The 22,107-nt window shown below is 45.1% G+C and overlaps 1 protein-coding gene across 1 annotated transcript in view; it reads left to right on the top strand.

The window, feature by feature from the left end:
• Positions 1–22,107, top strand: part of CYRIB (CYFIP related Rac1 interactor B) — a 153,912-nt gene that overhangs the window by 29,569 nt on the left and 102,236 nt on the right. The window contains exon 2 of the mRNA XM_065895008.1: positions 10,376–10,428. The gene's annotated coding sequence lies outside the window, so the exon portion shown is untranslated. The remainder of the gene's footprint in view (positions 1–10,375; positions 10,429–22,107) is intronic.

The raw sequence follows: 22,107 nt of genomic DNA, 5'->3' as shown, positions 1-22,107 counted from the left end.
CAGCTACTCAGTGGCAACTTGGGTACGTCAGGCTCCAATGCTGGGCTGAAAACCAACCCCCTGTATAGTGCCCAAGGGGTGCTCTTAGACTTCATGGACTGTTTTGAGGACAGGTGAGGGGTCCTATAAATCAGAGCCCGAGGATACTAGATGAGAGTTTACCCTGGTGGTCAGAGCCTGCATGTTGGCTGCAGGAGGGAGAGGAGAGAGCGTGGGTGAGGGTAGAGGAAGCAGTGGGCCTCAACCTGGGGTATCAGGAAGGGAATGAACCCAGGCGCCCAGAGCTCCTGTCCCAGCCCTGCCACCGCACCATGGGCCTTGGGTGAGTCATACTGTCTCTAGGTTCTGGTTTCCTTTTCACTGAAATGAGAGTAACGACCACAATGACAGCTTTTACTGTGGGCTTCCTCAGTGCTGCGGCCAGCCCGGGGACACCAGGACGGAGAGGCGTATGGATTAGGGCTTCTGCTCACGGGTGCTCAGGGGCTAGTGGGGAAGGAGGCCCCTCCCCACCGGTGCTACACATGAGACATGGGACAGGTCAGCCCTGGTGAACCGGAAGGATCTCTGCCAGTTGGGGCTGGAAGGAGGGGAGCAGCTCGTGTCCCAGCTCTGGTTGCGGGGTCCTGCTGCCATCTGGCTGTTGTCCCTGCAGCCAGAGGGAGGGACCCGTTGACAAGGGACTTCCTTCCCCAGCCCTAGCGCTGCCCTAGACAGTCCTCAGCAGAACCACCTGCCCAAGCCCTCAGGTGAAAAATACCAAGTCCCAGCCACGCAGCACAGTCACCTGGGAGCTTTCTGCAAACACTGATGCCCAGTCTGGGGAACACTGTTTCTAAAAAGCTCCCCACGTGACTCGTATCCACAGCCTGCTTCTCCGGGGACCTGCTGCCCGTTCCTGCCGAGCGGATGGATTCATTAGGGCTGGGGAGAGGTTCCAGCAACCAGATGCCTCAGGGGCTTCGCAACTGCGCCTGGTTCCCAGCTCATTACTGTGTCCTGACCCTTTCGGGAGGCAGCAGGTGTGGCATTCTCCGTGGATGTGCAGGACGCGGGATGTCCCCAGTGTGCCCCGAACCCTTGGGCACCAGCGGCCGGCCTGGGGTGCACGTGAGCCCCCTGGGGCACCTGGGCTTCCTCTGGGCGCTGCTTCCTCCCTGCTCTGGGAAGAGCCTGAATCCCTACCCCTGGGACTGTGTAGGGCCACACTCAGGTGACCTAGCACAGTATCTCCCCGTACCCAGTGCCTACTGCCCCAGTGGGACTCAGTGACAGCCAGCCACAGGCCTGGGACAGAAATCAAGCAGGACGGCCATGGCAGTTTAGAATCCGAATTTGAACCTGACAGGGGTGTTGGAGATCTGGTCGATACGATGCTCTTGCCCTCTTGGGTTCAGAATCAGAGTTTTCTAGCATTTTTACATTGATTTAGTTTCTCTCCTTCTAGAGAAATCCTATTTCTTGAAGTTCTACTAGGGGCCAGCCACTTTCTGAACATTGTGTCATAGTAAATTTGCAAGGATTACAGAGGGAGAAACAAGCTTCCCCAAGGAGTTGTGACACATTTGCAAATGACTGAGTCAGGTTTCGAACCAAGGTCGGTCTGACTTCAAAGCTCATTTCTGTGCACAGAGATGTACTGTAGTTCCAATCATGTAAAATCAGAGCTGAGCTGTTCCATACGGTGGCTGGTAGCCATATGGGGCTATTTAAATTAATAGAAATTAAACATAATTAAAAACTCAGTTACAGTAGCCAGAGTTCAGCCGCTCTGTAGCCACATGGGTCTGGTGCTATGGTATTGGACAGTGTAGGTATAGAACATCTTCAGCACTGCAGAAAGTTCTATCAGATAGTGCTAAGCTAGAGTGATCGAATGGCACAGACAGGGCTCCGGGCCTGGCACGTATGGCCGAGGATGGTTAGAGGAGGGGACATGGTGAGCAGGCCGTGTCACCCTGTTGGCATCTGCTATTAGCGTTACCAGTTGTCCTGGTTTGCCTGAGACTGAGGGGTTTCCTGAGACTTGGGACTTGCTTTGCTAAAGCTGGAAAATTCCCAGGCAACCTGAGACGAGTCAGTTACTCTGTTCACTGCACAGTGTCCCTGTAGATGTCACACCTGTGCTCAGGTCCAGGACACAGAGTTGAGCAAAAAGTTGCAGAAAGTTCGGGGGGAAGCTAGCTGATGGAGTGGCGGCACCATTCAGGTAAAATGGGAAGAGTGCTCTGAGAAAGGGGAGCACCAGGTACGGTGTACCCTGAAGCCTCTCTGAAGCGGGGTACACCTGAGCTGAGTGGACATCTGGGGTGCAGTTAACCAGGTGAAGGAGTTTGGAAGTGTGCGGAAACTCAGTGATCAGCCCTGGCTAGTTAGGAGTTGGGAATCTTGGGAGACGGTTCTGACTCTGCTGTGATCCTGCTGTCTTCACCACAGGCATGTTCCTTTCCTTCCATGCTTCAGATTCTCTCACCTGTAAAACCAGGCAGTTAGACCAGATACCCGCAGTAATATTCTCCAGCTCCACCAGTGTCACTTTTTCAGGTAAATTGTGATATGTCTTTAAAGGTAACACAGCCCCACACTGACAAAGTGTTTGATAATCGGTTCCCTTCTGTTTCAGAAACAACATCTTTACCTTGCTTCTCTGTTAATGAGCTTCTTTCCTTTTCTCCAGTTTGAAGAGGGTAGGGCTAGGGCTGGCCCACAGGATTGAGGTTTTCCTGAGAGGGTATTGAGTCTGGCTGTTCAATTCCCAAGAGGTCTTTTCCTTCCTTGTTCACCTTCTTTCTTTCTTTCTTTATTTTAATTGTTGAAGTACAGTTGGTTTACAATGTTGTGTTAATTTCTGCTGTACAGCAAAGTGACTCAGTTATACATATATATATATATATATATATATACATTCTTTTTCATATTCTTTTCCATTATGGTGTATCACAGGATATTGAATATAGTTCCCTGTGCTATACAGTAGGACCTTGTTTTTTATCCATTCTCTATATGAGTTTGCATCTGCTAACCCCAAACTCCCAATCCATCACTCCCTCCCTCTTGGCAACCACAAGTCTGTTCTCTGTGTCTCCCTTCTTCACCTTCTTGTTAGATTTCTTAACTCAGTGGTGTGCTGGGCTGCAGCATAAAAAGAAAAAGAAAGACCATTTATTTTTAAAATATTTATTTATTTATTTCGTTGCACCGGGTCTTAGTTGCAGCAGGCGGGCTCCTTAGTGCGGCTCCAGGGCTCCTTAGTTGTGGCATGCGAACTCTTAGTTGCGGCATGCATGTGGGGATCTAGTTCCCTGACCAGGGATCGAACCCAGGCCCCCTGCATTGGGAGCATGGAGTCTTATCCACTGTGCCACCAGGGAAGTCCCCCAGGCCACTTACTAAAGTACACAGTAATAATTAATGTTTTAGTTTAAAGAAATGATTGGTTAAAGCTTTAAAATATTTTGAACATTTACCAACATGTAAGCACTCTACTATGTAGTGTCTCCACTCCCCCTAAATGGGGGATTTTTTCTTTTTTTTTAAGGTTAAAGGCAAATTTATTACCTGGACATAGAGTTGCAAGTACTACAGCTTCATTAAAAATATTGTAAAATATATAAGCTGTAGATCATGACACTCTGGAAATAAGTGTGAGATGTGTATACATCTTCAGCGGAAATCCGCCTGTGCAAGGAGAATGGTTAAGCAACATGCAGAAACTATGTTTTGGATTTTATCCTGCTTCAGAATTCGACCCTGAAAATGGTCCATCGTTCCAGGAGAGAAGGGATGTAGAGGGAAATGATAATAAACATTATTGCTGAATAGTATCTTTGAAAGAGAATAGCTCAGTACAATAGCAGTGTCTCCCCAAATCTCAGGCCCTGGATTTGGGAGAAAGGTGAGCTCCGGAGTCAGGTCAGAGTCCTTCCACTTAGAGGGTTGCCACCTCAGGGAAGAGAGTATGTGAGTAAAAGAAGCTCGAGTACATGCATACCTTGTTTTATTGTGCTTAGAAGATACTGCATTTTTTACAAGTAAAGATTTGTGGCAACCCTGTGTTGTCAGGTAATACAAAGTGGCATAAGATTTAGTGTGGCATAAGTTTAGGTGATGGGCGTCGAGAGGGCGGTGTGATTGATGAAAGCTGCAGTAGTTATTTTAACATTGTTATCCACAACCATTTATCTCCTATGTGCTTATTTATTTTTATTTCCTAATTTCTGATTCTAAATATTTAGGGCTGCCCCTGTGACCCTATCCTTTGCGTTTCCTTGTCGCCCTTGGGTCAGAGTCACACTATGTCACAGTAGCCAATCCACACTCTCCTTGGAGCCTGAGATCCTTGAAGATGGGAACTCTGTCCTCATGTCCATCTCTCTGGCACCTCTGGAGCTGCCTGCCATGTGGCAGTCAGTCATGACATTCTTATTGAGCAAACCAAGCTGTTACTAGCCAAAGGCCCATGTGTGGTCGCTTGCGACTTTTGTTGTTTTAGTTGTCAAGGCTGCTATAACAAAATGCCACAGACTGGGAGCTTATAAACAACAGACATTTATTTCTCACTGTTCTGGAGGCTGAAAATCTGAGATCCGGGTGCCAGCATGGTCGGGTAAGGGCCCTCCACCCATGACAGGAGGAGTGAGGGAGCTGTCTGGTGTCTCCCTTATAAGGGCACTAACCCCATTCGTGAGGGTTCCACCCCCATGACCTCCCAAAGGCCCCACCTCCTAATACCATCACATTGAGGGCTTAGGATTCCAACATTGGAATTTTGGGGGGACGTAAACATTCAGACCAATAGTGCTTGTTATTGACGTATAATATGCATATAAAGAAGGGCACGTCATGATTATTTTTGCATGTGTGTTGATTTAAAACATGAAATGGCAGATGTTTGGAGACAGAAGGCAAAGAGAAGCAAAGGGTAGCATGCTCAGGTGTGAGCTATGGAAGGGTCTCCCGATAACAGTGTGAATCCTGAACCAAGCACAGCAGATCTTCCAGCCTAGCTGCTGAATGCCTCTTCTGCTTAGTACAACCCGAGACAGATGCGGACTGGCGTAATGCATCTGAGCAGGGCAACAAGAGGTTTGGAAATGTTCTAAATAAGACCTCCTCATCCTGATTAAGAAATTATATTCTTTTTTTTAAAACAGATTTTTGGTTTCTTAGTTAGAACTGAGGGGTAATGTGGACATATAGAAAAATCGCCTTCCTAATTCAGGGTCAGGGAGGCAGTGGTAGGGAAAAGTCGGATTAAGAGGCCACTTTGAGCTAATTGCAGTGTTAGCATTTTCAAGTGGCTATGGGAACTGCTGAGTGTTCACAAGTGACTTTTCCAGGGCCCCCTTGAATGTGCAAGATAAGCTAGCTACCTGTGCAATGATCACATTTAATATTTTTTTCACAGATTTATAGAAAGAATTGATGTGCTTAAAAGTCTATTTTTATAAGTTTGTTAAAGATTGCCCTGGTAGTTTTTTTACATTCTTGCTAAGTCCTCCAGATAGTATAAAATAAGTTTCAACTGAAGTTATAAGAATTATCATGAATTCTTATAAATAAGTAACATTTGTTGAGTATTTAGTATGTATTAGCCACTGTTCTGGGGGAAAGTTTTATTAAATAAGTGATTAAGAGTTGTTGGAAATACTACAGAGCTCCTGTAATTGAACAGGATTATGGGTATACGTTTCTAATTTTATTAACAAGGATAGATTCTAGCCAATCATGGCTAAGAAAAAACAGCATGTGATAAACAAGCCAATAAAATTACAAGATGAATTTACTGAGGAGAAGGAGTAATTATTTGAATTATTATTTTTTTGTTTAATTAACATTTGTTAAGTGTCTTCTGGGTAACAGGCCCTGTTAGGTACTTTTACATCTGCTGTTTTATTTAATTACGATGCGTTTTTCACTTCCAGATAAGATTTCCCATGGGCTTCCTTTGTCTAATGAGTTATCCTAGGCCCGTGCTTCACTGTCCTGTTTGCACCGTGCAATCACCTGGGGATCTTTGGAAAACTGTAGTGCTGGGGTTTCATCCTTAGAGAGTCTGTTTAATTGTGCAGGCTTGGGATCCAGCGGCAGTATTTTTAAAGGTTTTCCTCCCTCCCCTGTGGGCTCTGGTTGAGCCGGGGTGAGAACCACTATGCTAGGCTATTTGAGATGTTATTTCACTGGCAGAAAAATATTGCCTTAAACTCTTCAGCAATAAGCAACTATTGCAAACTTTGGGAGTGTGCTGTGCCAGGTGGATATAAGTAAAACACCTGCTTTGCTTTGTCTGTTTCCTATTAACTGGGATATGGGAAGTGTCAGAATAATTAAATGAAGCAGGCTAGAAAATGTCACCCTCAGTGTCTCAGACCCAGAATTTCCAGGTGCACTTAATTTGTCACCTGGATTTTGCTCGGGTTTGGTTTCAGAAACATCATGCCAGTGACTTGCATACTAAGTTTTTTTTTTTTTTTTAAGAAAAAGTACTCTAAGGAACTTCTACACTGAAGGTAATTCCTTTAAATGAAATACATGTGTATGTACACAGTGTAGATTTGTGAATAAAAACTTTAGGAGGACACAGGAATTATGAGGAATTCTTTTGATGGAGGGGTTATATAGGTCGAAATGGCCTCCTTAAAAATCGTGTTTGCTGTCACAGTAAAGCTAATGTCAAAACATTAAAAAAACAAGAGGGAACTAAGTGGTTTGGGGAGCTCAACTTTTCTTTAAAAATTCTTATAACCTGAGATCACATAATAGAGATTTAACCTAAAAAATGATCCATAATCCAAGAACATATTCAATCCCTAAAACCTTTTTTAGTCACCTTCATAAATAGATTTGTTTCAGTGGGAACTTTTAGTCCTGCCTAGAAAATCCCAGGAGTTGTGAAAGTGTGGTGTAATTGGCGGTCAGGTAAAGGAAAGATTCCGTTAGACCTGCCAACATTAAGCATTTTCCCCTAAAATAAGCAACGTTTCTGGTAGGTGTGACTAGATAGCCTTCCATTTAAGAAAGTTGTCCAAAAAAAAAAAAAAAAAAACAAAAAACGAAAGAAAAAACGTTGTCCCCCTTTTAAAAACATTATATTGCATTTGCTAAGAGACCTTGGGCAAGTCATATCATTCTTTCGGACCTGAGGTTCTTCATTGGTAAATAAGGGGGGCTGTTGGTTTTCCGATGGGGCTTTGCTGAGCACCTGGAGTGGCTTAGAGAGCCCTGGCAGAGAAGTTTTGAGCTGGCACCTCTCTGGGTCTCCGGGTTTCCCGCTCTGGCCTCAGACAGAGCTGCTGTCTGGGGCAGCTCTGGATGGGTGCTCATTTGCAGAGAGAGGAAATCCTTTCGTTCTGCATGTGTTTTTGATGACCTACTATAAGTCAGGAATAATACCAGGTGCTGGGGACACCAGGATATGACCAAAACAGAGTGGGAGCCCTCAGGTAGCCTGAAGTGTCCTGGAGCAGACAGACAGGGACACAGGTAATTCCAGTGTTTCTTCAGCTAGGTCAGGGGCTGGGCGGGAGAAGGTTGGTCAAATAACTGTGTATGTGAGCCTTGGGTGTAGTTTTTTAGAAACAAATGACAAGTAGAGGACAGTTCCCTCCTTGAGTCACTGCCTAGTCACTCTCAAAGGGAAAAGAAAGAGGAAGGAGGAGGGCCCACATGGGATGCTTGGGACTTCCCTCGTGCCCTGGAGTGGACTCACGGACTTGGCTGTGCTGGTGAAAGGGCTGTTGGGAAAAGAGGACGATCTGGGCTCTCAGAAGACCACAGAATTAGCCCTTAGGACTGGGAGGGCCCCTGGGAGGTCATCTAGTCCAGGCAAGTTACTCTGGCAAGCCCACCTGCCTATCCAGGTCTACATATCCTATGTCTCTCTCCCTACCTCTTGTGCTTGACCTTGTAAACCAGCAATTTGGTCTGTGGGCCTTTGCAAGTGCTGCCAATTCTACTTGGATCCCCTTGGTTGGGCAAATTTGAACTTGTCTTTCAGTTCTCAGCTTAGATAACACCTCCTTGGGGAAGTCTTTCTTATACCCATCACTTTCCATCCCCTGCTGAATTAATTAAATACCCTTTCCTGTGATTGCCCAGCACCTGTACTCACCCCTGTTGTAATACTTTTTGTTACTCCATTGTAATTGCATGTCAGCCTGTAATTGCCCCACTAATCGATGAGAGCCCTTTGTGGCTGGGATGGTTTAATTCCTGGAATTATTCCCATGGCCACATGCTTGGTACATCGTAGGTGCTCAGTAGATAGTTCTTGAATGAATGAGTGTCCTCACTTGACAGCAGCGGCTGCAGGAGCTCAGAGAGGTTCAGTGACTTGACCAAAGTCACACAGCTCTGGGAGACCGAGACAGGACTAGAGCCCATGCTGTGAGTCTAAAAAGCAGACAAGATCAGATCCAGTTTCTGGAGTCATGGTCCTGGTTCTCTCTGCCCATATAGAGGAAGTGAAACAAAGTCACCCCTGTTTTGAGATGGACACTTTCCTTCTAGGGGAGACATACTCTATCTCCTGGGTTTGTCTCTAAGTGATGCAAAGACCAGCTTACTCTTCATGTTTAAAAGAACTCTTCATGTTCTTAAAATAAAACCAAACAAAGAGTTTTGGGGGCTTCCCTGGTAGCGCAGTGGTTAAGAATCCGCCTGCCAATGCAGGGGACACGGGTTCCAGCCCTGGTCCGAGAAGATCCCACATGCCGTGGAGCAACTAAGCCCGTGCGCCACAACTACTGAGCCTGTGCTCTAGAGCCTGTGAGCCACAAGTACTGAACCCATGTGCCACCCCCGCACATCTAGAGCCCATGCTTCGCAACAAGAGAAGCCACTGCAATGAGAAGCCCGCGCACCGCGATGAAGAGTAGCCCCCGCTCGCCGCAACCAGAGAAAAGCCCGTGTGCAGCAACAAAGACCCAATGCAGCCATAAAAATAACAATAAAGTCATAATAGTTCCTTAAAAAAAAAAAAGTTTTGTGAGAGTGAGTTAGTATGCTTTTTTCCAATTTCTGGGACTTTCAGCCAGGACCCTAAAATTTTTCCCAAGTAAACAGCTTGTCCTGTTTTCTGTTTTGTAAATCTGGTCAAAGAATCAGAAAGAAAGAAAAAAAAGTCCTTTATGTAGCTGCAAGACATAGCGAGTGGAGTCAGAACTGTCATCATGTCTCAGGGCATCTGTGCGCGTGTGTCTTGTGTGCACGCACGTACACGCAGAGTACGGAGCGTGTGCACACATCTGAGGTCTTAGCTTGTGAGTATGTTTAAATGGTTCTTAAATGAAATCCCCTTTTTCTTTGGCCACTGGGCAGTTCTGTGATTTTTCTTTAAAAGAGGATTTTAAACCCCACTCAGGCAACAGCGGAAAGAAAACCTGTACTGGTGAACAAGAGGATTGCTGGCAAAGTAGCAGGAGTGGTTGACGTGATCGGCTGATAATGTTCTCCCACGACACTTAGGAAGGGCCCCCAAACCTTTTGTGAATAAAGTGAGGCTGGTTAAGTGGCTTCCGGTAGTCTCAGCCCCCGATGAAAAGCAAAGAGAAAACACCAAGGCAGCTGAAGATTTAATCAAAATTAAGGCCAGAAGAGGGCATTCTTCCAGGCAATAATAAGAGCGTCTAGACACTGCAGACCTTGCTCCTATCTTCACGCTAAATGCTGGTGAATGGGTTCGAATGGGATATTGTTTAACTATGGTTTTATGGAGACTCCCTTTGATTCATAAGTATTTGTCACTGTAAGAGATTTTGAGGGTGACAAGGATGGTGTAATGTACATGTTTGTTTTCCTTTCTCTGCAGTGTAGAAATCTAAAGCAGGAAGCGATTCAGGGGTAGAATGACTAAGACCAGTTCAAACTCAAGTTGAGCCCAGTGTTTTGCTGAGACTAAGACTTGCTGAGGTACCCCAGAGTTCCAGCATTCTTTATCTTAGAATTCTGAGTCTGAAAGGACAGCCAGGCCCCACCTTCTATGTCCCTGGGACAATGCAGTCCAGCCAAACTGTGCCTTCATCAGAGGAGTTTGATTTGGGTTTGCTCTTTACTTGCTGTGCAACCTTCAGCAAGTTACTTAACATCTCTGAATCTCCATTTCCTTTTTTATTTTTGAATCTTCATTTCTTTATTTGTAGTACACAAGACTATTTTGAACATTAAATGAGAAAAACGTTTGTGAAACATGCTCTGTAAACTATAATGGTCGGGAGAAATGTTATTTGGATTGAAATGCTATTGGATAGAAATGCTATACTGGGTTGTTATTCCTGGTACAGGAAAAAACACAACAGTGGTTAGGATTTACTGGAGGCTTTTTTGTGTGCTGGAATCTTGTGACTTGCTTAATCCTTGCTATAACTCTGTTTTACAGGAGAAGAAACTGAGGCCTGGAGTTTGAGTAATTCGTTCAAGGTTACCAAGTTGGTAAGTAACAGAGCTGGATTTGACCACCCGGCTTCAGAACTAAGAGCTTAATTTGAATTACCTTAAGCTTCGCAACAGCCCTAGAAAGTTGAGGTTCAAAGAAGAGAAGTAACCTTGCCCAAGTTCATTCCACTGGTAACGGGTCGTCTTAGTCCGTTCAAGCTGCTGTAACAGAGTACCATAGACTGGGTGGCATATATACAACAGAAATTTAATTCTCACAGTTCTGGAGGCTGGGAAATCCAAGATCAAGGTGCTGGCACATTCGGTGTCTGGTGAGGCCCACTTCCTGGTTCTTTGTGTTATAACTTCACATGGTGAAAGGGGCAAGAGAGCTTTCTGAGGTCTCTTTTATAAGGGTGCTAATCCCATCCATGAGGGCTGCGTCCTCATGACCTAATTAATCACTTCCCAAAGGCCCCACCTCCAGATACCATCATATGGGGGGTTGGTTCCAACATATGAATATTGGCGGGGGGACACGGACACAAACAGTCCATTGCAGGGGTCGATTCAGTATTCCCGTGCAGCAGTCTGGCTCGAGAACTGCTGCTCTTAACCACTGTAAACTTGCTGCTCTTGTAAAGCCCCTCACGGAAAACCAGTTCTGTGAGCCTGGGTGCCCTCTACCCCCGAAAGGGCACTTCCCTTTTCTGCCCTTTCCCTACGCTTCCTGGTACCCTCACTCCCCTCCATTTGACTGTCCAGTCTCTGGAGAGGTTTAGCCATAGAACGAAGACAGAACTGGCAGAATGTTATCCAGCAGTCTCTCCTGCATGCCTTTAACTTTTATTTTAGTTGAGGTATGACTTACGGACTGCATAGTGCACATCTTTTTTAAAAAATTTAATTTTATATTGGAGTATAGTTGATTAACAATGATGTGTTGGGAAGAGATATGGGAACATATGTATAACTGATTCACTTTGTTATAAAGCAGAAACTAATACACAATTGTAAAGCAATTATACCCCAATAAAGATGTTAAAAAAAAAAAGAAAAAAGAAAAAGAACATTAAAACCTTCAAATGGAAAAAAAAAAAAACAATGATGTGTTAGTTACAGGTGTACAGCAGAATGATTCAGTCATACCCATAGAATGCACACATCTTAATCATATATCTTGATGAATTTTTAACATGTTACACTCATCGAGCTGCCACTCAGATCAGGATACATGGTATTCCCGTCACATAAGTTCCCTCATGCCCCTTTGCTCTTAGTACTGCCCCTGGAGATAGCCACTATTCTGACTTATAGAAGTCAGATCATGTCTGTCATAGCATAGGTTCCTGCTTCTATCCTATCCAGATCCATATATACTTGCTCCACAGAAACAAAATAGAGGGCTTCCCTGGTGACGCAGTAGTTAAGAATCTGCCTGCCAATGTGGGGACACAGGTTCAAGCCCTGGTCCTGGAAGATCCCACATGCTGTGGAGCAACTAAGCCCTTGCGGCGCAGCTACTGAGTTTATGCTCTAGAGCCCGCGAGCCACAACTACTGAGCCCGTGCGCCTAGAGCCCATGCTCTGCAACAAGAGAAACCCCAGCAATGAGAAGCCCGCGCACCGCAACGAAGAGTAGCCCCCACTCGCCGCAACTAGAGAAAGCCTGCTCATAGCAATGAAGATCCAACACAGCCAAAAATAAAATAAATAAAATAAATATAACAAACAAAAACAAAATAGAGGTAAAAATCACACTTTAAATAGCGTGGGTGACCCTGTCTTTCCACCAAGCAGGCATGTGTCTTGGAGGGAGCTGAATGGGAGACACAGATCTGCTGTTCCTTCTGTTGGTCTTTGTTCCGATGGCTTTTTAGGGGGTGAGCATCTTGTGCTATCGGGGGTGTTTCTCATATTCCTACATTTTAATTATCTTACAACGTGGCCCCAAATCCAAGCCGGCTATTTCTTCTTGTGCTCAACCTAAGAAACCCAATCCAGTGCTGAAGAAAAAACTGGCTGTGTTGCACTTAATGAGAGATGGTTTGTCCGTCTCCATGATGAGGCTTTATTATGGGATTTTCAAGGGGAATTCTGATGCCCTTCCACTTTCATATTACAAGTAGACCTTAGAGGCTAACCCTTGAGTAAGAGGCAGTTGTAATGTGGACAGAACTCCAGCATGGGTAAGTGGATGTATTAGACTTGGTGACCTGAAACACTTCTGGCAACATGGTGGACTGACTTGTGTGACTCCTTCCTGATAGGAACACAGAGTTGACTGACATACAACAACTATATCTAGGGGAGCTCATCAGAAAGGGAAGTCCACAAGTGTCAAAAATGAAGAGAGAAGTCTAAGCCAAATGGTTATGTGAGCTGAAAGCATGACAGCTTATGGGGCTTCTGCACCCAGATGGAGGCTGTAGAGTCTGGGAGTTAAGGTTTTAAGACCACAGTGGGTCTAGAAATGAGACCTGGGTCCAAGGTGGACTTGAAACATTACACGTCTTCATGAAAAAGGGCTAGAAAAACTCCACTGTCTGGAGAAACAGAGAGGAAGCTTGTTTTGAGTGGAAAAAAGTCACCAGCAAGAAATGAAAAACCTGGGGCTGTACCATATGTGGTTGTGGAATCTATATTATTATTGTCATGAGATATGAGAACTCCTCAAGCTGAGAAATTAACATAAAAACTGGCTGCCTACTGTGGGAATCCCTAACACAAACACGCAATCACTCCACAAGGATGCTTCAACAACCCAGACCTAACAGGACTCTTACAGAAAGAAGCCTAGGATGAGTTCACAATTAAATCATATGGACTACTCAGGAAATGAATGACTTTGAGTTGAAAGTAATAGAACCATCCAAAAGAGACTATAAGATAGTATATATATAGTTTTTAAAGTATCATGTTTTCATTTTAACTATTATTTTTAAAAATGTATTTATTTTTGGCTACGTTCGGTCTTCGTTGCTGAGCGCAGCCTTTCTCTAGTTGTGGCGATGAGGCGCTACCCTTCGTTGTGGTGCACGGGCTTCTCATTTTGGTGGCTTCTCGTTGCAGAGCATGGGCTCTAGGTGCACGGGCTTCAGTAGTTGTGGCATGCAGGCTCAGTAGTTGTGGCTCGCGGGCTCTAGAGTGCAGGCTCAGTAGTTGCGGCACACGGGCTTAGTTGCTCTGTGGCATGTGGGATCTTCCCAGACCAGGGATCAAACCTGTGTCCCCTGCATTGGCAGGCAGATTCTTAACCACTGTGCCACCAGGGAAGTCCCAAGCCAGTATATTTTCAAATGATTAAAGACTAAAGGTGATCCAAAAATGTAATGAAAGACGGAAAAAGAATAGGTTGATTTGAAAAGCTGCCACATGGAAATGAAAAGTAGTCATTGAAATTAAAATCTAACAAAAGGGTTAGCTGACAGACTAGACATAGTGAAAGAGATAATTAGTGAACTGGAAGACAATAATAAAGTTTACATTTGTTAAGTCCTTAATATGTGCCAGACACTGTTCTGTGTCCTTGCATTAACTCATTTAATCTTCAGAACAAAATTATAAGGAAGGCATTATCATTATCATCTGTATTTTATAGATGAAGAAACTAAAGTGTAGTAGTTCAAGCCACTTGCCCGAAGTCACAGAGCTGGTAATGATGGAGCTGGGATTTGACCCCCGGTTGCCTAGTGTAGCCTAGAGTCTGTGTTTGCAATTCCACACTGTAGAAAATCATCAAGAAGCAGCACTAAGTGATAAGGAGATGGGCGTATGGTAGAGAGGCATGGAGGAGAGAAGCAGAGGGCACTACTTAGGTCTCAGCACAGGGACTAGGGGAGAGGCATCATCAGAAGACAGAATAATTAGCTGTCCCTTCAGATCTCCTCCAGTGCTTAGGTTCCAAGAACTTGTGCCCCTATTGAGGGCAGAAATATTCAAAGAAGGGTAGCAGAGCTTCCGTTTCCACTATAGAATGAATTGATGGGCTGATGTTTGACAAAGGTCTCTCTGGGGGAAAGAAAAGAAGCCCTGACTGTAGCATTTACCGGCGTCTATGGTATAAATACTTCCACCACGACCAAGTTCAAGCTACCGACATAATGTCAGTGAACATGGCCTTGGGAAGAGATGTACGTACTTGGCTCTTTTGAGCCAGTCTGAGCCAGCTCAGCAAACCAGGGGGTCTGACGTTCATTCTCTTTTAAGCTCTGATCTCTGGGTTGTGCATCCAAGGGGCAGAATTTTCAGGAAGTAGTAGTATCATGTGTAATATCACAGGGGCAGGAAGAGACAGTGGGACAAGAGTGGAGCTCTGCCCCCACTTTCTTCCCTTGTATTTAAGAAACAAGAAAACATTTTGTGAATGTGTGTGGAGAGACTGGCATCCTTATGACACTGTTGGTGAGAATGAAAGTGAATCCAAGCTCTTTGAAGGCCATTCAGCACCATCTGCCAACATTTTAAGTGCAAGTACTCTTTGACCCCGCAGTTCCACTTCAAGGGTTTTATCTTACAAATCTCATCTTTCCTGTAGTTACACATACGTGTGAAGATGTGTGTGATGTATGTTCATTGCAGCATTGTTTGAAATAGCAAGACCCTGGAAGCAACTGAAATAAATGTATGTCAGGAGAGGATTGATTGAAGGGATTATGGTATATCCTTACAGGAGAATACTGGGCCACTGTTTAAAATAGTAGGTCGTATATACCAAGAAGGAATCATCTCCAGGATGCATTCTTTTTTTTAATATATGTAAATTTATTTATTTTAATTTTGGCTGCATTAGGTCTTCGTTGCTGCGCGTGGGCTTTCTCTAGTTGTAGCGAGCAGGGGCTACTCTTCCTTGTGGTGCGTGGGCTTCTCATTGTGGTGGCTTCTCTTGTTGTGGAGCATAGCTCTAGGTGCTCAGGCTCAGTAGTTGTGGCGCGTGGGCTTAGTTGTCTCGCCGCATGTGGGATCTTCCTGGCCCAGGGCTCGAACCCGTGTCCCCTGCACTGGCAGGCGGATTCTTAACACCTGTGCCACCAGGGAAGCCCCCCTGTTTAACTTTTGAAGAAAAGCTGAGGCAATGGTGGGTCTGGGGTGGATGGAGGATATCTTACTGTATATCCTTTTTTAAAAAAATTTTTGACGGAATTCCCTGGCGGTCCAGTGGTTAGGACTCTGCGCTTTCACTGCCAAGGGCACAGGTTCGACCCCTGGTCAGGGAACTAAGATCCCACACGCCGCACAGAGCAACAAAAAAAAAAAAAATTTTTTTTTTTTTTTAGGCATAGGCATATGATATTTTTATTGTTAAAAACAAACTAATTAACAAAAACTTCACTTTGGGAGCTTTCAACCCAAACCCCTCTTATTTTTAGGGGAGATTGGCAGGTCTCCCTGGGGTTGCTGATCCCCAGCATTTATTGAGCACATGCCGAGTACCAGGCACTTGCCCGTGTTGTCATACGCTGTGGGTCTCTCCATTGTCTGACTCTTCCTGGACTCTAGTAGTGGCCTGGTCAGTGTGTGATAAACAATAATCCCATTTTCAGGAAGAGGGGAGGTAAAGTCTTTGTGGGAAGTCATGTGGCACGCAAGGAGAAGAAGTGGAATTCAACAGCAATCTTAAAAGTGCTTTGTGAACAGAGGGAACCACGCTGCTTCTTAGCAATCCCAGTTATCTGCAAGGCATCTCAAGCCTCTCTCCCTCCTGCCATTAATCCCCGGAATCTCTCTTGAGACCACATGAAAGTGTTCTATCAGTGTTAATTTTTCCAGCTCTAAGATTCTTTGCTCTGGAAAGTTGGAGCTGTGTTCTGGACCAAATGAATCGCTGATGTGTTTAGAAACCACAAAGGCAAGGAGAATTTGTCCTGTGCTGTCCTCCTTTTCTGACTGATTTTATCTTCACAACTCGCCTGTTGAGTTCACATCATCAAAGATCTAAGAGACACTGGCTCTGTTCACCTAAAAAGAGCGACCTTCAGGGCCTTTCTTAGCAAAACAGATGTTCCCAGAGATGCTTTCATTGTTGCCCTTGTTGTTTTCAGCAATCAGCCACATTTCTAGCCCATGATGATACGTTTTATGGAACCAGAGGCTTGCTTTCTCTCTCTCTCTCTCACTCATCATTTGGTAATAAATTCAGTAAATAGGTTATACGTCTTGAGAGGACTGTTGTGATGTTTCTGTTTTTGTTTTAATTAATTTTATTTATTTTTGGCTGCATTGAGTCTTCACTGCTGAGCACGGGTTTTTCTCCAGTTGTGGCGAGCGGGGGCTACTCTTCGTTGTGGAGCACGGGCTCTAGAGCGCAGCCTCAGTAGTTGTGGTGCATGGGACTAGTTGCTCCGCGGCATGTGGGATCCTCCCAGACCAGGGCTCGAACCCGTGTCCCCTGCATGGGCAGGCAGGTCCTCAACCACTGCGCCACCAGGGAAGCCCCTGTTGTGATGTTTTTGTGATTTGATCAACAGTAATCCAAACGGACAGAAAAACTGGAGTGAAAACTTAAGTTCATGGAATCAAAATCACAAAACCTGACCTGAATATTATTTAAGAGTGTAACATCATCTGTAACACTGGGATGAAATTCTTGCAAGGGAGGGCTGTTTGACCCTGCTCTCGGCTGTTGCTGTTTTGTGGGCTCATCCAGAGAGCACCCTTTAGTGCTTTAAGTATCATTGGCCATCCTGCAGTGTGGGATGTCATGGTTTTGGTTTACTGTGAGATGACTGTGTATCAACAGTGTTGACTTCCCCTAACAGTAATTCTATCTTCACTGCCTGAATGAAGATACAGAGGACGTTGAAGTGATATTTCTTGCATGAGGCCTGCCCTGACTCCTCCCTGTGTTCCCACTGCGCTGAGCATTGCTTTCTGTAGTATTTAGTTCAAGCAATTATCTTATTGGCTTTATTTTTTTAATGCCCTTTTGTTGTTATTATTATTTACTCATTTATGTATTGGCCGCACCGCGCAGCATGCGGAACTTCCCCGACCAGGGATTGAACCCATGGCGCCTGCAGTGGAAGCGTGGAGTCTTAACCACTGGACCGCCAGGGAAGCTCTATTGGCTTTAAATAATTGTAGTTGTCTGTAGCTCTCTCCACCTCAGACCAGGTGCCAAGAAAGGTGGCCTGGATCCTCTCGCTTCATCTGTTTATAACCAGCATGCAGCTTATGTCACGGCACTTCAAATTTCATGAGTTAGGATTCTTTTGGCCTCGTAACAGAACCCCACCTTGACCTGGCTTCCACAGAAAGGGGATTTGCTGGTTTATGTAGCTGCAAAGTACAGGGATGTAACTGAAGGCATGGAGGCTTAGACAGTGTTGCTGAGGCTTACACAGGTTTTCTCCATCTCTCAGCGCTGCCTACTATTTCTTTTTGGATTGTGGCGGCAAGATACCTGTCAGCAGTTCTAGCAGCAGGGAAGAAAAGGCCACTTACCCAACAGTTCAACAAAAGTCTTAATATCTCTGATTGGTCTTCCCTGATTGGTGCCCGTTCCTAACCAATCCCTGTGGCCAGATGAATGAGATGCTCTGACTGGCCACCTTGGATTAAATGTCCGCCCCTTGAAGAAGCTGGGGTCGGGTCTGCACCTCCCAGAGCCCAAGAACTGAGAATGAGGGAAGGCAGATGTTCCCTGAGAAAATCTGGGAACCATTTGTGAACGGGGGTTAGGCAAAAGCAAGGATGTCCAATATAGTAGGTTTTTAATCAGTGTTTACCCAGTGAATGAATTAACAAATGAATGAGCAGACAAGAGCTGCTGCTGATTCTGTGAGCTGTTTATACGATACCCGGAGTGGGGTTTTAACAGATGGAGCCTTTGCAGAGAGGAGGATAAAAGAGAGCCTTGAAATCAAGTCATGTAAGGATGACATTAAATTAGCTGAGATACTTAACAAGAAATAGGAGACATATGATGGCTGTTTCCGAATGTCTGAAGGGGGTGTTCATGGGGACGAAACATTTGCTGGGTTCCTACTTTGTGTCATAGGTTCTAGGCTAGATGCTTTAATCGCCATCACCTTACTTTTATTTTCATTTTATTTTTACTAGACCACCAATTTATGTTCCTTATAGAAAATCCAAAATGCACAAAAAAAGAGAAAAATAGAAGTCCTTCCGTGATCTAACTACCTAGGGCTAATTGCTATTAATATTTTGGTGTATATTCTCTCAGTCTTTTCTCCCTGTTTTACAGATGCATTTAAAAATTCTTATCTAATCTTGGTAGTTGTGTTTGTCCGAGAGAAGCTGGCTTAGAGAGTTTAGGAACTTGCCTGAGGCCCCAGGAGTAGGCACTAGAATTCTAGGACCAGAATTTGGTCCACACCTGTCAGCCCCAGAGCCCTCTCTCATTCCCTGGTCTTTGATTTACCTGTTGCATAACCAGCAGTCTGTGTACTAACTTACAGGGTTTTACTACAGTTCTATTCAGGAATCTTGATTTCATCGCTCTTTGCTTATCCACACATTCATCTTTATTCAGGTACTCAGGGAATATTTCATTGGGTGTTTTGTGGGTGCTGGGGGTAGCCCAGTGAATGAAGCAAGGCTGCTGCCCCTCTTGGAGCTGACAGTTGAGCTGAGTTCTGCATCGCTGTAAATGGTTGAATCAACAGCCTCTAGGGATGTGTGGATCTGGGATACTGCCAACTGCAGAAGTCTCACACCTCTTTGAGGAAGCAACCAGCAAAGCCAAAAGGAAGCACCATTAGCCAGAAAGCTGGACAACCTGATTTTATATGTGCCTTCTGCCCAAGATTCCTCTCCTAAAGGGGTTTGTGTCGAAGGATGGGAGGCTCAGGGTGTGCGTTACCAGTCCCAAGGCTGGCTCTGCTAAGTGATCTGGGGTGTGGCCCACCATCATGTACATATGATGACTCTATCTTCTGAACTCTGGATCAGAACCCATAGTATGAAGCAGGGTTAGCTGAATGGAAGGAGGGAAATACACATTTCCTGAATATGGCCTACCCTGAGTGCTTTCACATGGCCCTTCTTGTGCAGGAAGATGCGTATTATTATTCTCATTTTACAGGGGAGGAAGCTGAAGTTCATTTGGAGTTTTGACTTGAGCTCAGGCCTGTCTGATGGCTCCAAATCCTACGAGCTTCCTCTTCAGGCTCCTCTGATAGAGGCACATCTGGGGAGTGGGGCTCTGGAAGGTTCTGAAGCCCCAGGTGCTTTGGTTTCATTCCATTCACTTATTTTAAAAAGTATTTATTGGGCTTCCCTGGTGGCACAGTGGTTGAGAATCTGCCTGCCGATGCAGCGGACACGGGTTCGAGCCCTGGTCTGGGAGGATCCCACATGCCACGGGGCAACTGGGCCCGTGCGCCACAACTACTGAGCCTGCGCGTCTGGAGCCTGTGCTCCGCAACAAGAGAGGCCACGATACTGAGAGGCCCGCGCACCGCGATGAAGAGTGGCCCCTGCTCGCTGCAGCTGGAGAAAGCCCTCGCACAGAAATGAAGACCCAACACGGCCAAAATAAATAAAATAATTAATAAACTCCTACCCTCAACATCTTAAAAAAAAAAAACTATTTATTGAGGACCAGGGTCCAGGAACTCTGTCAGGCGCTGGGATGTGGGATGACCAAGACCAGTGAGGGCTCGTGCTCCTAGGGAACTTGAAGTCTGAGTTAAGTCACTGGAACAGCGATGAAGCTTCTGCACAGTTCTTTGTTCAGTGACTCATTCAACCTTGCAAGAGGGTGTATTATTAGGCTGCTTTGAGTTGCAAGGGACAGAAAACCCAGTTCAAATTGGATAATTGATAGAAGCAGTTGAATGGTTCACATAACCAAGAAATGGAGAGGTAATGTAGGTTTCAGGCACATTTTGGTCTGGGCTCCAGCTTCCTCTTTTAGTGATTCTCTTGGCTCTGAACTTCTGTCTGTTGGCTCTGTTCTCTGGTGACTCCCTTCATAATAGTGAGAGGGCTGCCAGCAGGGCTTCTGTATTGCTCAGCACCACGAGACGCCACGTAGAATACACGTGCTCGAAGAAGTACAGGGGATAGCTGTCCAGTGTGGTGGCCGGGCTGCTGGTACCTCTCAGAACGCATGCTTGCTTGTTTACATCCAGGGAAGAAAGAGCTACCATCTCTCCCCAGAGCCATTGAACAAAATTTCTGAGCTTCCCTCGGATTGGATCGTCTCAGGACGCGCTCTATCTCTCAACCAATCACGGTGGCAGAGGAAATGGGATAACACTGATTGGCTTAGACCATTCCGGACCCACCCCTGGAATTGGAGATGAGGTCTGAATGAATGAGGGGGTGCTGCTTGGTGGGAGAGGAATGGAACAGATGTTAAAGAAGCAATTGCTCTCTCTAAGGGGCAGCGTTTAGGATCTGGGTATCGAAAGATGAGTAAGGCATTGTCCCTTCTCTTAAAAAGAGCCCATTCTAGCGAGCTTCCTGAGAGTTTGGCAGTGGTCAGGGGAAGGAGTGTTTACATTGTTGAAGGCTAGGCACATTACATGTTTTCTCAGTTCTTATAACGTTCTTGTCAGGCAGGTATTTCTCACGTTCAGAGAGGTTAAGTGGCTTGCTGGTAATTGCACACCTAGGAGAGGAAAGCAAGGTGTTTTGAGCCTGTGGATCCCACATTTCTTCCTCTCCTTTTTGTGATGTAGTGAAAACAGATTAACAAAGACCCTGCAAAGCTTCGTCCAATGACTCCTTGGACGTCCAATGGACTCCTCGTCCAATGGACTCCTTCGTCCAATGACTCCTTCGTCCAATGACTCCTCCACAATAAGCAGGGCCTTGGGAGTAGTTATTGCTTTTCATTTCAGGCTTTTATTAGAGGAATCCTGCCTGCTTTTTTTCTTTAACTAAGTCTAAATGGGAGGAAAACCCCTCTCCCTGGTGCAGATAAGCAACAGATAATTGAATGAGCTTCTGAGGAAAGCAGAACCATTGTTAGCTCACAATGCATCAGGAGAGATGGTTGCATTCAGATAATTTTACAAAAATGATTTCTCCTTTTGACTTTGCTGCCTGAGGCTTCCATTTGGTTTAAAAATAATAGAGTAACTATTATGTAATCGTATACAATGCTTCCTCCCCCTGGGCCCCAAGTTAACGCGAGTGTTCACAACACAGAATACATTTTTTGGTAAAGAGTTTATGTAAAGCCAGAGTGATTCCTAAATTAAACGGCCCAAACAAGGGCAAACGAGTTGGATTTTTAGTTTTCTCCAGACTCTGCAGAGCCTTAGCATCCAGCAGAGCAGGAGATGATTTTGCTCGTGTGCTAGTGGCAAAATGTCTGTGTTCATACTGTTGCCTGCACCCAGCGTGCATATCTTGTGCTTTGCTGCCAGGTGAAAGGCCCTTGTTTTGTTCATGGATCTCCTGATCTCACTTCCACCCCAGCAGATGTAATTTCATCCTGAGAGAAAGGAACCAAAAGAGGGAAATCAAAATGATGGTTGGTAAGCACTTGACCCATAAGGTTTTCAACTTAGATGCTGTACTTTTTAAGTTTCTGCATCTGCTTTTTACTTCTTTTTAGGTAATTAGTGATGATAATGAATTTACCTATTTATCCACATTTCTCTTCGTTTGGCTACTATGTTTTGGGTCTTGGGGATCGAGAATTAACAAACTCATAGTCTCAGTTACTAATAGTTTTGGTGGCTCTCCTTTGACCAGATGTCCTCTCAGTCTGTCTCCACTAGTATAATTTTTTGGCTCTGATTTACTATGGGCCTGGCA

This window comes from Phocoena phocoena, chromosome 17, assembly GCF_963924675.1.
Source record: "Phocoena phocoena chromosome 17, mPhoPho1.1, whole genome shotgun sequence".
Classification (NCBI taxonomy): domain Eukaryota; kingdom Metazoa; phylum Chordata; class Mammalia; order Artiodactyla; family Phocoenidae; genus Phocoena; species Phocoena phocoena.
The sequence above is the reverse complement of the archived record's forward strand: the minus strand, read 5'-3'. Positions and strand labels throughout refer to the sequence as shown.